Raw genomic sequence first — 12915 nt, 5'->3', positions numbered from 1 at the left:
AAATAACTGTTACCATGACTTTTTTTAACTATATTTACCAAATACTTCACTTGGTTATTATACTAATGAAAACAAACCCACTGTACACACATACACATTTCACTTCAACAACATTATTTCAAACCATAATACATGCCACACGTCTGTATATAAGCTGGTTAAATCCACTGTAGAGACAGTGGTAGCAACAGTGATTCTGAAGAACCAAAACATGTTGAAGTACTTTCAGACATGTGTTCTACAAATACACAGGACATCAAGGTCTAAATGCATAAAGACCTTGAGGAGTCCCTCTCTGTATTTAATCATGCCTCTGCCCCTTTGTCTCCATATCACAACCTACAGGACCCAAAGGACCTGCTGCAAAACAGAAGGCCTTGTGGTAAGGTCGCACTCCTAAAAAAGAGGTTATAGTCCTCCAAGCAGGCGGACCGGGTTTAAGAACAACCTGCGGCTCCTTTCCTGCATTTCACTCTCTCTCCTGATTTCCTCCTCTATCTAATATCTATCAAATAAAGAGCCCAACAAGAATCAATAGAACTTTAAAGCACCCCACCAGCCTTTTTATTTACATAACATTAAATCTGTGGGACACATGATATAACTTCAGAATGAACACACACACACACACACACACACACACACACACACACACACAGACACACACACACACACACACACACACACACACAGACACACACACACACACACACACACACACAGACACACACACAGACACACACACACACACACACACACAGACACACACACACACACACACACACACACAGACACACACACACACACAGACACACACACACACACACACACACACACACACACACACAGACACACACACACACACACACACACACACACACACACACACACACAGACACACACACACACACACACACACACACACACACAGACACACACACAGACACACACACACACACACACACACAGACACACACACACACACACACACACACACAGACACACACACACACACAGACACACACACACACACACACACACACACACACACACACACACACACAGACACACACACACACACACACACACACACACACACACACACACACACACACACACACACACACACAGACACACACACACACACACACACACACACAGACACACACACAGACACACACACACACACACACACACAGACACACACACACACACACACACACACACAGACACACACACACACACAGACACACACACACACACACACACACACACACACACACACACACACACAGACACACACACACACACACACACACACACACACACACACACACACAGACACACAGACACACACACACACACACACACACACACACACACACACACACAGACACACAGACACACACACACACACACACACACACACACACACACACACGCACACACGCACACAGACACAGACACAGACACAGACACACACACACACACACACACACACACACAGACACACACACACACACACACACACAGACACACACACACACACACACACACACACACACAGACACACACACACACACAGACACACACACACACACACACACACACACACACACACACACACACACACACACACAGACACACACACACACACACACACACACACACACACACACACACACACACAGACACACACACACACAGACACACACACAGACACACAGACACACAGACACACACACAGACACACACACACACACACACACACACACACACACACACACAGACACACACACACACACACACACACACTTCATATTGTCATAATTTCATATATTCGATAAATATTATTAATTGTTAACATTAAAACTCTTCTATATTCGATGATAAAGCACATCATTTGTATAGTTTAGATGGGTAAACTAGACGATATTATGTGATATTGATCTAGGAAGACCACATTTCTGAATGATTTCTAAACATTTTTCTAATCACACGTAATTAATGTAATTTACTCTGGTTGAATCTTGATTTTGATGGTTTTGAATTTGTTTATGGGGACTTCTTGTGGCAGATATTGGAACAGAAAGAGCAGAAATCTCTCCACTTTACATTATTAGAGATAAAGGAAGGGTTTTTGTCTCTAAAGCAAGTATCAAAAGGCATGCTCTAAAACTTATTGTAGCTCAGTTGTCAGGGACATTACTGGTAGTTGTCTTTAATTATAAAGGTAAATACTCTTCCTACCCAATCAGAAATTAACTGCATTAGTATTTGGTTAAAAAAAAGGTAAAAATAATTAAAATGTATATTCATAAGTAGAGACAAAGGAGTTCATATACATACAATAATTTGTTGAATAAAACATGAACTAAACATGTTTACAGCCTGGTACAAAAACAATGATTGTCCTCAGGGACACACACTGTACGGGGGGGGGGGGGGTGAATGTTTTGATGACTCATCAGTTTTGATGGATAAGCGTGTAGCTGACTAAATAAAAAAACAGGTTCAACAGAAGGCTGTAAATGGAGCACTAGTTTTCCCTTATTATTGATCACAAAAATGTTAAACTTGACCAAATAGTAAAACAAATCAAAAGCAATTATAGTGTGAGGATGGCTGCCTGGTTCATAAATAAATGCAAGGCAGAAAGTGGTAAAGTTACATATTAGTTTATTGTGGTTAGCTTAGCTTATTTCATTTGGCTAGCTATGCTATTGAGAAACAGGCTTCCATTACACATTACTAGACTAAACCAAGATGAAGGAGAAACAAAAATACCATTCTGTGACAGACAGGTCTGATAGAGGAGCTGAGGCCTCCATTGTCAGGTCTTTTACATTTTTGACAGTTGAGAAGGGAACGTCTCTCCGCGAGTGGGCGTGGCTTCGGCGCATTCCATGGACACGCCCACATCATCCCAGAGGAGAGAGAACAGCTACATTTTTCATGATTTTGAAGCTTCATTTTATAAACTTATAGGTCTTTTTCGTTGCTGAAATTTGGCCTGGAGGTTCATAATACATTCTTCTTCTGTATAAAACACTAAAAAACTTTGTTGTTTTTTTTGGTTTACAGGGACTTTAAAGACAGTTTTAGAAAACTATTTTCTGCATCAATATTTTGAAGCAGTGATAGAAGAATTCTTGAGTTTAAAAAAGTGAATCGTGGTGCAGTGCTGGAAAACATGAAGACAGGATTTTAAACTTTTTCGAACTAGAGACACATGTTAGAGTTAGAGGAACATGTGGTGAAGTGGATTATACAGAATATTCTACCTTTAAATAATTCTACTTACTTGTGGGATGACTTGTCTATTGCTCTCCACTGTTTTCAACGCCATGGATAATTGGTAACCTTGTCAAAAAATAGTTCAGTATAAGTTGGAAGAATGTGCCGACACTATGAAAAGATGTGTGACATAACTGTTTTAATATCTATCATGAACAGATCACATAGAGAGAGTTTGATTTCATCTTGATTCTGTTTATCATTCCACATATTTCTCCCCTTTCATCCTATTTGAATAAGTGCATTAATACTTCTCAATCAACAGTCCACAACCACAAGGTGGCAGTAATGTGCAACTAATGTGTCCTTACCAAGACGGCAATGATACGTCACCATCATGGTGAGTAAAGAGGGGGGAGAAGTGGGCTGAAAATGTTTGATATTTAAAAGATGGTGTGTTTATTCTGGTCTTTGATGGAAGTGGTGTTCTTCTGTGAACTGCAGGTGTTGATGAAACAGTCTGTTCAATAAAAGAGGAGTGAAAGCAGAACGTCTGATTTGATTATTGATCAGATTAGGGTCTGTGTGTGTGTGTGTGTGTGTGTGTGTGTGTGTGTGTGTGTGTGTGTGTGTGTCCTCAGTGAAGTGTGTCAGTCTCTGCAGAAACTTCCAGCTGCAGCAGTCAGTTCAGTTTCTGTTCAGTCTGACTGAGGGAGGTTTTTGTACGACGCTTTTTCATTGTGTGAACACATCCTGACTGCTGATGCTATGTAAACTCTGACAGTAGTAAACTGCTGCATCTTCAGTCTGGACTCCACTGATGGTCAGAGTGAAGGCAGAGTTTGATCCACTGCCTGAAAAACGATCTGGAATCCCTGATGCTCGAGTGCTAGCAAAGTAAATGAGGAGTTTAGGAGTTCCTCCATCTTTCTGTTGGTACCAGTGCAAACGGTGGTAGCTGCTATAAAAAACATTCTGACTGGTTCTACATGAGATGGAGACGGAGGCTCCCAGAGCAGAGCTCACTGCTGCAGGCTGAGTCACTGTGACCTGTCCTCTGGACTCTGAGGATACAGAGACAAAAACAGAAAGCAGCATCAGGGTTTAGTGGGCTTCATTTCAGAGGGACGGATGTTCATAGAGGAGAGGAGTTTGATTCTCTGGACTTTACCTGTGAAGCAGCAGCAGAGGAGGAGAGTCCAGATGAGGACGCACATCAAAGTCATGTTTTTGATGATGAGGACGAGGATTTCTGTTGTGATGAAGGACAGCTGTCAGTCATCCAGTGTTCAACTGTCAGGACTATAAAGTCTCCCAGAGCACTGGAGCATGGTGCTGCTGATGCAAAGTGGCTCTCTATGGAAATGTTCTGAGAAAATGGCTGATTTTTAGCTGATTCAAAATGTGTTGAAAACTAATTTGAATACGAGCATTAAACAGGGCCTCTCTTTCCTTCATCTTCTGAAGATGAATTGTCATACATTGTGCAGGAGGTGTGAGCTGTCACCTCTGTGGCGCTCAGGCGCGACACTCGGCACATTGATGAGCACACGACAGCTGGCCAGTGTGATTCATTTAGATCTGCAATAAAAATATTTGGGGGGTAAATCTGCGACGCGAGCTGTCATGCTTCTTGCGGCCGGCGAGCACGGTCCCGCTAACGTCGAGTGGTTTCATACTGATTGCGGTCAGAGCGGTCTGATTGCTCAACATGGCCTGCAGAAAGTACTTCCAGGCCCTGTAGCCAATCATTGCAACGCTGTCGACACGAACCCGTCCGCGTTGTTAGAAAAATCTTGGAGGTGCGCGGCTGGGCGCTCAGACACTCTGTGGACCATTCTCGCGCCGACCGCGATTGCGCAATATCGCCGCGCCGACCGCAAGAAGCATGAAACCTGATTCAATCGGTCGCCATGTGCAGCACATAACGTTATTTTTCCATGAAAACACTGTGGGAAGATTCGGAGTCTGGCTAGCAAGCCAGCCTTTCTGTTAAACATCCTGTCTGATCATATTTACTGTTTGGTAGAGAGAGGTAAAGAGAGAGAGAAATGTGTGCTAGCTTGAAGGTAACTTCATACAGCTTTCTGGTTCATTATTATCTCAGGAAACATTAAAGTGACAGCTGGTCAACACATAAGAGAGGGAATATAAACTTAATGAGAATCAGCAGGAGATAAACATCAGGTTCATATATTGATACTGTTACACATTTAATGATATTGTCATACTTGATGACTGTATTATGTTCTCTCAGACTCTGCCCTGAGAGGTACTTGCATAGTGACTGTCCTTCACGTCACCCCTTAGTGGAACATGGTAAGCCCTGTTCTGCAAATTCATCTCATTTATAAAAAGGGACTGAAGGTTGGGAGCATCATGGGGTTCTTCATGTTTCACTGAAACTTTATCAAAAAGTCAGAACAGAACATAGATATAGACAAGCAATTGTGTTTTTCTTATTGTTTGCACTGCTTCTTCAGTAGGTCTGAATGATAAAATTGTCTGTAAATTCACATTTTAAAGCTGATATTTAAAAATAAAAATCTTCCTGGAGGGGGGCATGCCCCCTGACCCCCCCAGGGGGTTTGGATTCATGTCACCTTTTCATTCCTGATGAGTTTGCACCCCTGGGAATTATATAGAATAAAAACAAATATATACATATACACACATGTATTTACATACCTACACAAGTACAGTAGAAAATATTCAAACACACACACACCCACACACACAATCATCATTAGTTTGTAATTAAAGGGATACTTCACCCATTTGCATTAATCTTTGTATCATTAGAAACCTGGTAGTATTTTTGAATGGTCATGCAACCCACCCTCATTTTCCCCTGAGATGGGAAATCTTTGTATTTCTGAGTCTGAAAAGGAGCTTCCAGTGACGCTAAATGACCATTTTTGCGTCACTGGAAAAATCATATGCTACTAACTTTTTCAGTGTTTCAAAGACTTGTACTTCTTTTTTTACGAAACAATCTCAATATCTGCATTATTGGTTAATGGCTTGACATAAACTGAAAAGACTATAAAAATATTTTTAAAATGGGCTCAATTAATGTTCATTATTTTACTTTGGCTGTACAATTAAAAAGGAAGCACTTGTGGCCAGGTCGCAGTGTGTGCCTTGCTATTCTTTTCAGCGCCCATTTAAACAATAGAGCAGCCACACAGCTGACGTGAGCAGTGGCTCATGCCAGACAGCAGAGGAGCAATCTGTAGACAATCAAATCAACATAACAGCATGCCACTACAGTTTACTGTGTATATATATATATATGTAGAATATATCACAGACATTAACTAGTGCACCATCTTTATCAAAAGCGTACTCCACGTTCAACAAATGGGCTACGTACTTGTAAGCACAGATCCAAATTTTGCAGTTTATTTAAGACCAATGTTATTGTCCTTTCAATTATAGGTCGACCAACACTTGTTTTTTTAAGGCCGATATAATTCTGATAGTTTAAGGGAGGAAAAAGTCGCCATTGGCCACTATTGGAGCCAGATTCCGCCGTGAGGTTGTAAAATGTCCTGTCAGCGCAGATTAAGACCTCTACTTTCAATAATTACTTTCAGTGTACGGTTTATTTTCGATGAGGCTTTTCATTCTTAACATCTAAAGGTAAATTTAAATCTGTTTCTCTCTCTTTTAGGACGCAACTGACAAGGATTCACAGTCAAACTCCAGTGGGAATCTTTTGCATCGATGAAGAAAATCCTCAGCTGAGCCCATCCAGAGTGGGGATCATCTTGGAAGGGAGTGTGTTGATGGATGAGCTGGCTAACATTCCTCAGGCCTTCTGTGTCCTTTTTGGACTGATTTACGCCCTGCACCTGGACTATCCCAAGTACATGAAAAACACCTTCTTTTTGTCCAGCAGGTGATGCTCAACCTGGGTAAAAGTGAGCTGGCACCCAAAATTCAGACTCTGAAAAATCAGCTTGTACTGTAAAACGGGGTTCCAAGTAGTTATGCTACAGTTCCAGATATCAGGTGCATTTTTATTTTTGCATTTCAACATGTTTGTGCACTGTTTGCACTTTATACTGAATGGTATTGGCACAGATATCTTGAAAAGAGGTTGATTAATAACAAGATTCTATATTTACTCAGTCCTAGCATTAAGTAAAGTAATCCCATGCTGTAAGTATTGTGAATGCAGGGTATGGTTGTTAAGATGTTTTTGTAAATACCGGTAACTGTCATAAAGAGAAAGGTTGAAAACCTAAAAACTTGCAGAGATTTGTAAAGAAAGGCATTATTTTCCTGGACTTCTCATGTTGTTGTTTGAAGTTAAAACTTCTGAAATTAAACAGAATAAAAATGTAATTTTGTTATTTGCTTTATTGTTAATTAAAATGTTCTTCTGCAACAAATTAAAAACAGAATTTAAAATTGTACACATTTTGAAAATATTAAGTGGATTTAACTACCCTCCGGTCTCTCTCGTGTTGAAAGGCAGCTACAGATTAACCCACAGCCTGTACCTGTCTCAGAACCTCCTCCGGGAGTACCTGTCGGTGCTTTTCAACCCTGTGAGCCTTTTGTCCCAGCCCCTGAACGTTACCACGGTAATTTAGGGGACTGGAGGTCATTTCTAGTTCAATGTTCTCTGGTGTTCGAGTTGCAATCTCTGACCTATTTTAGCGATGGAGCTAAGATAGCTTACGTACTGGGTCTGCTCACGGGAAGGGCTAGGTCTTGGGGTACAGCTTTTTGGCATAGCCCACTTACTGCTAATGCTACCTTTGACCAGTTTGTTTCAGACATGACATCTGCTTTTGACCACCCTGTTACCAGCTGTGACTCTAGCAACCAGTTACTTAACCTACGTCAGGGCTCCCTTAGTGCAGCTAATTACTCCGTGGAATTTCGGACGCTAGTCGCTGAATTAGGGTGGGATGACAGAGCATTGCAAAGCATTTTTGTAAAAGGACTGAACGAAGATGTAAAGGACTGTTTAGTGGGGAGAGCTGAAACTAAAGACCTGCAGGAGCTAATTGCGCTAGCAATCAAGATGGATAACAGATTAAGGGAGCGACGGCGGGAGAGAGGGCAGGAGTCCCTAGCTAATGTCCCCGGTTCTGCTGCTACACCGTCCTCCTGGCTCCCCGCAAACAAGCCACCCAGCAACAACTCCTCCACGGCACCCTTTCAGAACGAGGAACCCATGCAGTTGGGACGGAATCGCCTAAACCCTGCTGAGCGCAACAGGCGTTTTCAAGAAAAACTCTGGACACATGATTGCTGCCTGCCCCCAGCGTTTAAACACCTCACCAGTCACAGACGAGGTTCTGGTGAGTAGCACTGTAGTTCCTAGTTTACCTCGAAGACGCATACACTTAGACGCTTGCTTACTTGTAAATGGTAATTCTTATAAGTTTAAGGCTCTTGTTGATTCTGGCTCAGACTCTAACATCCTCGATTCTATGTTTGTTAAAGAAGCCCAGCTTATTACTGATCTCATTGATACACCTCTGTCCGTTAAATGGGGACTGGCTAGCTACCATCACTCATCAGACCGAGCCACTTTCTCTCTTGTTAGCTGGCAACTACCGTGAAAGTTTGACTTTCCACATGATGCACTCTTCAAATGCTCCCTTAGTGCTCGGCCTACCCTGGCTTCAGATTCACAATCCGGTTATTGATTGGGCTGCCGGTAAGATAGTTAGCTGGAGTTCTTTCTGCCATTCTACCTGTTTAAAGTCTGCTCAGCCTCTGTGTTCTGATATTATCAGTGCTGCTCCACCAGAACCCATTGACGTTTCCTCTGTGCCTTCAGTGTATCACGACCTTGCTGAGGTTTTCAGCAAGCAGAGAGCGTTGTCATTACCCCCTCACAGGCCTTACGACTGCTCCCTCTACCAACAAGCAGGCTCTACAACCTCTCTGCCCCGGAACGTGGAGCCATGGAGAACTACATCACAGAGTCTCTAAACTCAGGTATTATCCGACCATCTTCTTCTCCTCTGGGTGCAGGAGTTTTCTTTGTGGACAAGAAGGATAAAGCCTTGAGACCCTGCATAGATTTCCGTGGCTTAAACAACATTACTATCAAGAACAAGTATCCTCTGCCTCTCATTAACTCTGCTTTTGAACCCCTGCATGGAGCCACTATCTTCACTAAGTTGGACCTGCGCAATGCCTATCACTTGGTGCACATAAAGGAGGGCGATGAATGGAAGACTGCCTTCAACACTCCTTTAGGCCACAGGGTGGGCAGGTGAGGACGGATCCTGCTAAGGTCCAAGCTGTCACGGATTGGCCTCAACCCACCTCAAGGAAACAGCTCCAGAGGTTTCTGGGGTTTGCTCATTTCTACCGTCGTTTTGTGAGGAATTATAGTCAAGTAGTAGCCCCATTGACTTCACTGTCTGTTCCTTTTGTCTGGTCAGCTGCAGCAGAAGAGGCATTTGGGGAACTCAAGAGGCGATTATTCTTTATGTATATATACTTATTTATGTTGATGTCATTGTCGTCATGTTTTGTAAACAGTCGACTGTCAGTTACTTTTTTATTGCTATTTCTTGTATTTCTAAATATGCTTTCACAATGAGTTATGTATGAATGAATCATGTATTATGTCTAAGACATTTTTTAATCTGACTGTTTATCTAAGATGAATTGCTTACTACTTACTACTGCCAAGATGCCTTGCCAGAGAAGATATCAGGTGTGATGTGGATGAGCACGTGACCAAATGCAGAAGACCGGGCAGATTAGAAGAGGACTTTTTTTTCTTTCTTTATTCTTCTGTGGCTTTTTCTGTTTGTATATTTTGTATTTTCACATCCAATATTACAATATATGGCAGCTATACTGTATATTTTTGTTATCTTGCAGTAATGTCCTGTTGCAGATAAAGCCTTTACTGTAGCAATTCTGTCTCTGTCTTCTTTTTTTCATAAACAGTACATTTACTCTGAAATGGGTCATTCCTTTTTTGTATTACATTTCTGCAGCCAAAGAAATAAAATGCATGCATTTACTAAACCCAACAAAACAAAACGTAAAGAAAATGCAGTGCTAAACACAATCTATGATCAAATATGTGTATTGTATAAGGGCAGATCTGACACATAAAATAATGTAGTTCCTGTAATTCCATCTGATGTTTTTATGACATTGTGCTGTGATTACATGTTTATGTTGGAAGAGGACATGTGTTGGTGTTTTGGAAGAATGATTTTATTTTGAGACATGTTTGCAGTGTTTTGGTGGACATGGTGTAGTGTGTGAGTGTATTATTTTATTTTGAAAATGAGTGTTGGACTTTAGTTTACAATGTGTGATTTTGAGCATGAAATTAACCATTTTGCCATTTGTGTGTTGTAGGTGTGTTGGTGCGTTAAGAGTTCAGGAAAGTTGTTAAAGTATTAGAAAAATGATGTGTGTGTGTGTGTGTGTGTGTGTGTGTGTGTGTGTGTGTGTGTGTGTGTGTGTGTGTGTGTCCTCAGTGAAGTGTGTGTGTGTGTGTGTGTGTGTGTGTGTGTGTGTGTGTGTGTGTGTGTGTGTGTGTGTGTGTGTCCTCAGTGAAGTGTGTCAGTCTCTGCAGAAACTTCCAGCTGCAGCAGTCAGTTCAGTTTCTGTTCAGTCTGACTGAGGGAGGTTTTTGTACGACGCTTTTTCACTGTGTGAACACCCACTGACTGTTGATGACATGAAAACTCTGACAGTAGTAAACTGCTGCATCTTCAGTCTGGACTCCACTGATGGTCAGAGTGAAGGCAGAGTTTGATCCACTGCCTGAAAAACGATCTGGAATCCCTGATGCTCGAGAGCTAGCATAGTAAATGAGGAGTTTAGGAGTTCCTCCATCTTTCTGTTGGTACCAGGCTAAGCAGTTATTATTATAAACATTCTGACTGGTTCTACATGAGATGGAGACGGAGGCTCCCAGAGCAGAGGTCACTGCTGCAGGCTGAGTCACTGTGACCTGTCCTCTGGACTCTGAGGATACAGAGACAAAAACAGAAAGCAGCATCAGGGTTTAGTGGGCTTCATTTCAGAGGGACGGATGTTCATAGAGGAGAGGAGTTTGATTCTCTGGACTTTACCTGTGAAGCAGCAGCAGAGGAGGAGAGTCCAGATGAGGACGCACATCAAAGTCATGTTTTTGATGATGAGGACGAGGATTTCTGTTGTGATGAAGGACAGCTGTCAGTCATCCAGTGTTCAACTGTCAGGACTATAAAGTCTCCCAGAGCACTGGAGCATGGTGCTGCTGATGCAAAGTGGCTCTCTATGGAAATGTTCTGACTGACTCCAACAGGGATCACTCTCATTACTCTGTTTATCAATCAATCAATTAATTATACAATTAATTAGAAAACTTTCAAAACAACTTTAATATGATTTCATGTTCATGCTTCTAGAAACATTTATCCTGATATAAATCAGGAGTTGTAATTAATAATATTCTTGAGAAAATGATTTAAAAATAATTCAAAGATTTAAATATCTCAAAGAAAGACATTCTTTAATCTGTTATAATCTTTTTAGATTCTGTTTTCATTTGGTCTCAGAGGTCTTGCAGGCAGAGACTCATTGAGGTGTCTGTGTTTGTGTCAGAGTCAGAGAGCCGTGTGTCTCTACAGCGAGAGGTTTTTGTACGACGACTCCATCAGTTTGTATCACTGTGGTACACGTTCGGTGGAGGAACCAGACTGGATATTGGAAGTAAGTCACATATTCAGCTTTTCATTCAATCAGTAAGTTATTCTGGTGTCTTTTGTCTTTATATTCAAGCCTGGAGGAAAAGAAAATACTGACCTTTAACTTTTAAATCGTTTGTTTTAGAAAGAATAAAGACAACATTTGACTTTAAAGGATTTCAGTTTAAAACAGAAACACAGACTGAATTTAAATGAAGGTAAAATGTTTGAAGCCAGAGTTTTTATTTGTTGGGAAATAGATGATTTTCACTCTCATGGTAAGGTGACATGTGGAGTTGTGGTAGTTTGAGTTCAGTGTGTTAAAGTCAGAGAGCCGTGTGTCTCTACAGTGAGAGGTTTTTGTACGGCCGCTCAATGACTTTGTACCACTGTGGTGGACTTTTGGTGGAGGAACCAGACTGGATGTTGGAAGTAAGTTTCTTTATGAATATTAAACCTAATGTTAAAATACAGATTTTTATATTTGATCCACATAAATCACACTTTGACAACCTCAAAGACAGCTGCTAAATAATGTTCTATTCACAAGGTTTTTCTAACAATCGATATGGACGCCTTAATGACTGAAACAACTGAATGAAAATCATCAAATCAGCTTTTTTACAGAAAATGTTAATGACCAGGATTTTAAATTATGTTTATCAAAAGAAAAGAGAGGAAAACATCTAAATGAATGTGTTTTAGCTCAAATAAATATTTTAAATCTGTTAAATAAAGTGTGATATCATCAGCATAGAGAGATATCAAATCAGTGCTACTGTAATTCAAACACTGACAAAACTACAAAGTAGATTTATTCAGATATTATTGATATGTATGTCTAATATATATCTTCATGTGTTTGTGTTCAGCAGCTGTCTCTCTGTTTATTTGTCATCGTTAAACTCTAACTCTAATGAACTCTTATCATGTTTTTATCGGTCCTGCTTTACCGTGATGGTTCACTCAGGACAGTTTGATTTCTGTCACACTGAAACAT

The 12915-nt window shown here is 41.1% G+C and overlaps 1 long non-coding RNA gene across 1 annotated transcript; it reads right to left on the bottom strand.

The window, feature by feature from the left end:
* Positions 1-2662: 2662 nt before the first annotated feature.
* LOC136179761 (uncharacterized) lies at positions 2663-4527 on the bottom strand. The gene is made up of 2 exons (XR_010666728.1): positions 4409-4527; positions 2663-4301 (listed from the first exon to the last, which is right to left on the bottom strand). It is a non-coding gene; the product is annotated as an uncharacterized lncRNA (long non-coding RNA).
* Positions 4528-12915: the final 8388 nt, after the last annotated feature.

The sequence above is a fragment of the Labrus bergylta genome, chromosome 8 (assembly GCF_963930695.1).
Source record: "Labrus bergylta chromosome 8, fLabBer1.1, whole genome shotgun sequence".
In the NCBI taxonomy this organism is placed as follows: Eukaryota; Metazoa; Chordata; class Actinopteri; order Labriformes; family Labridae; genus Labrus; species Labrus bergylta.
This window is presented reverse-complemented; position numbering and strand designations above follow the sequence as displayed.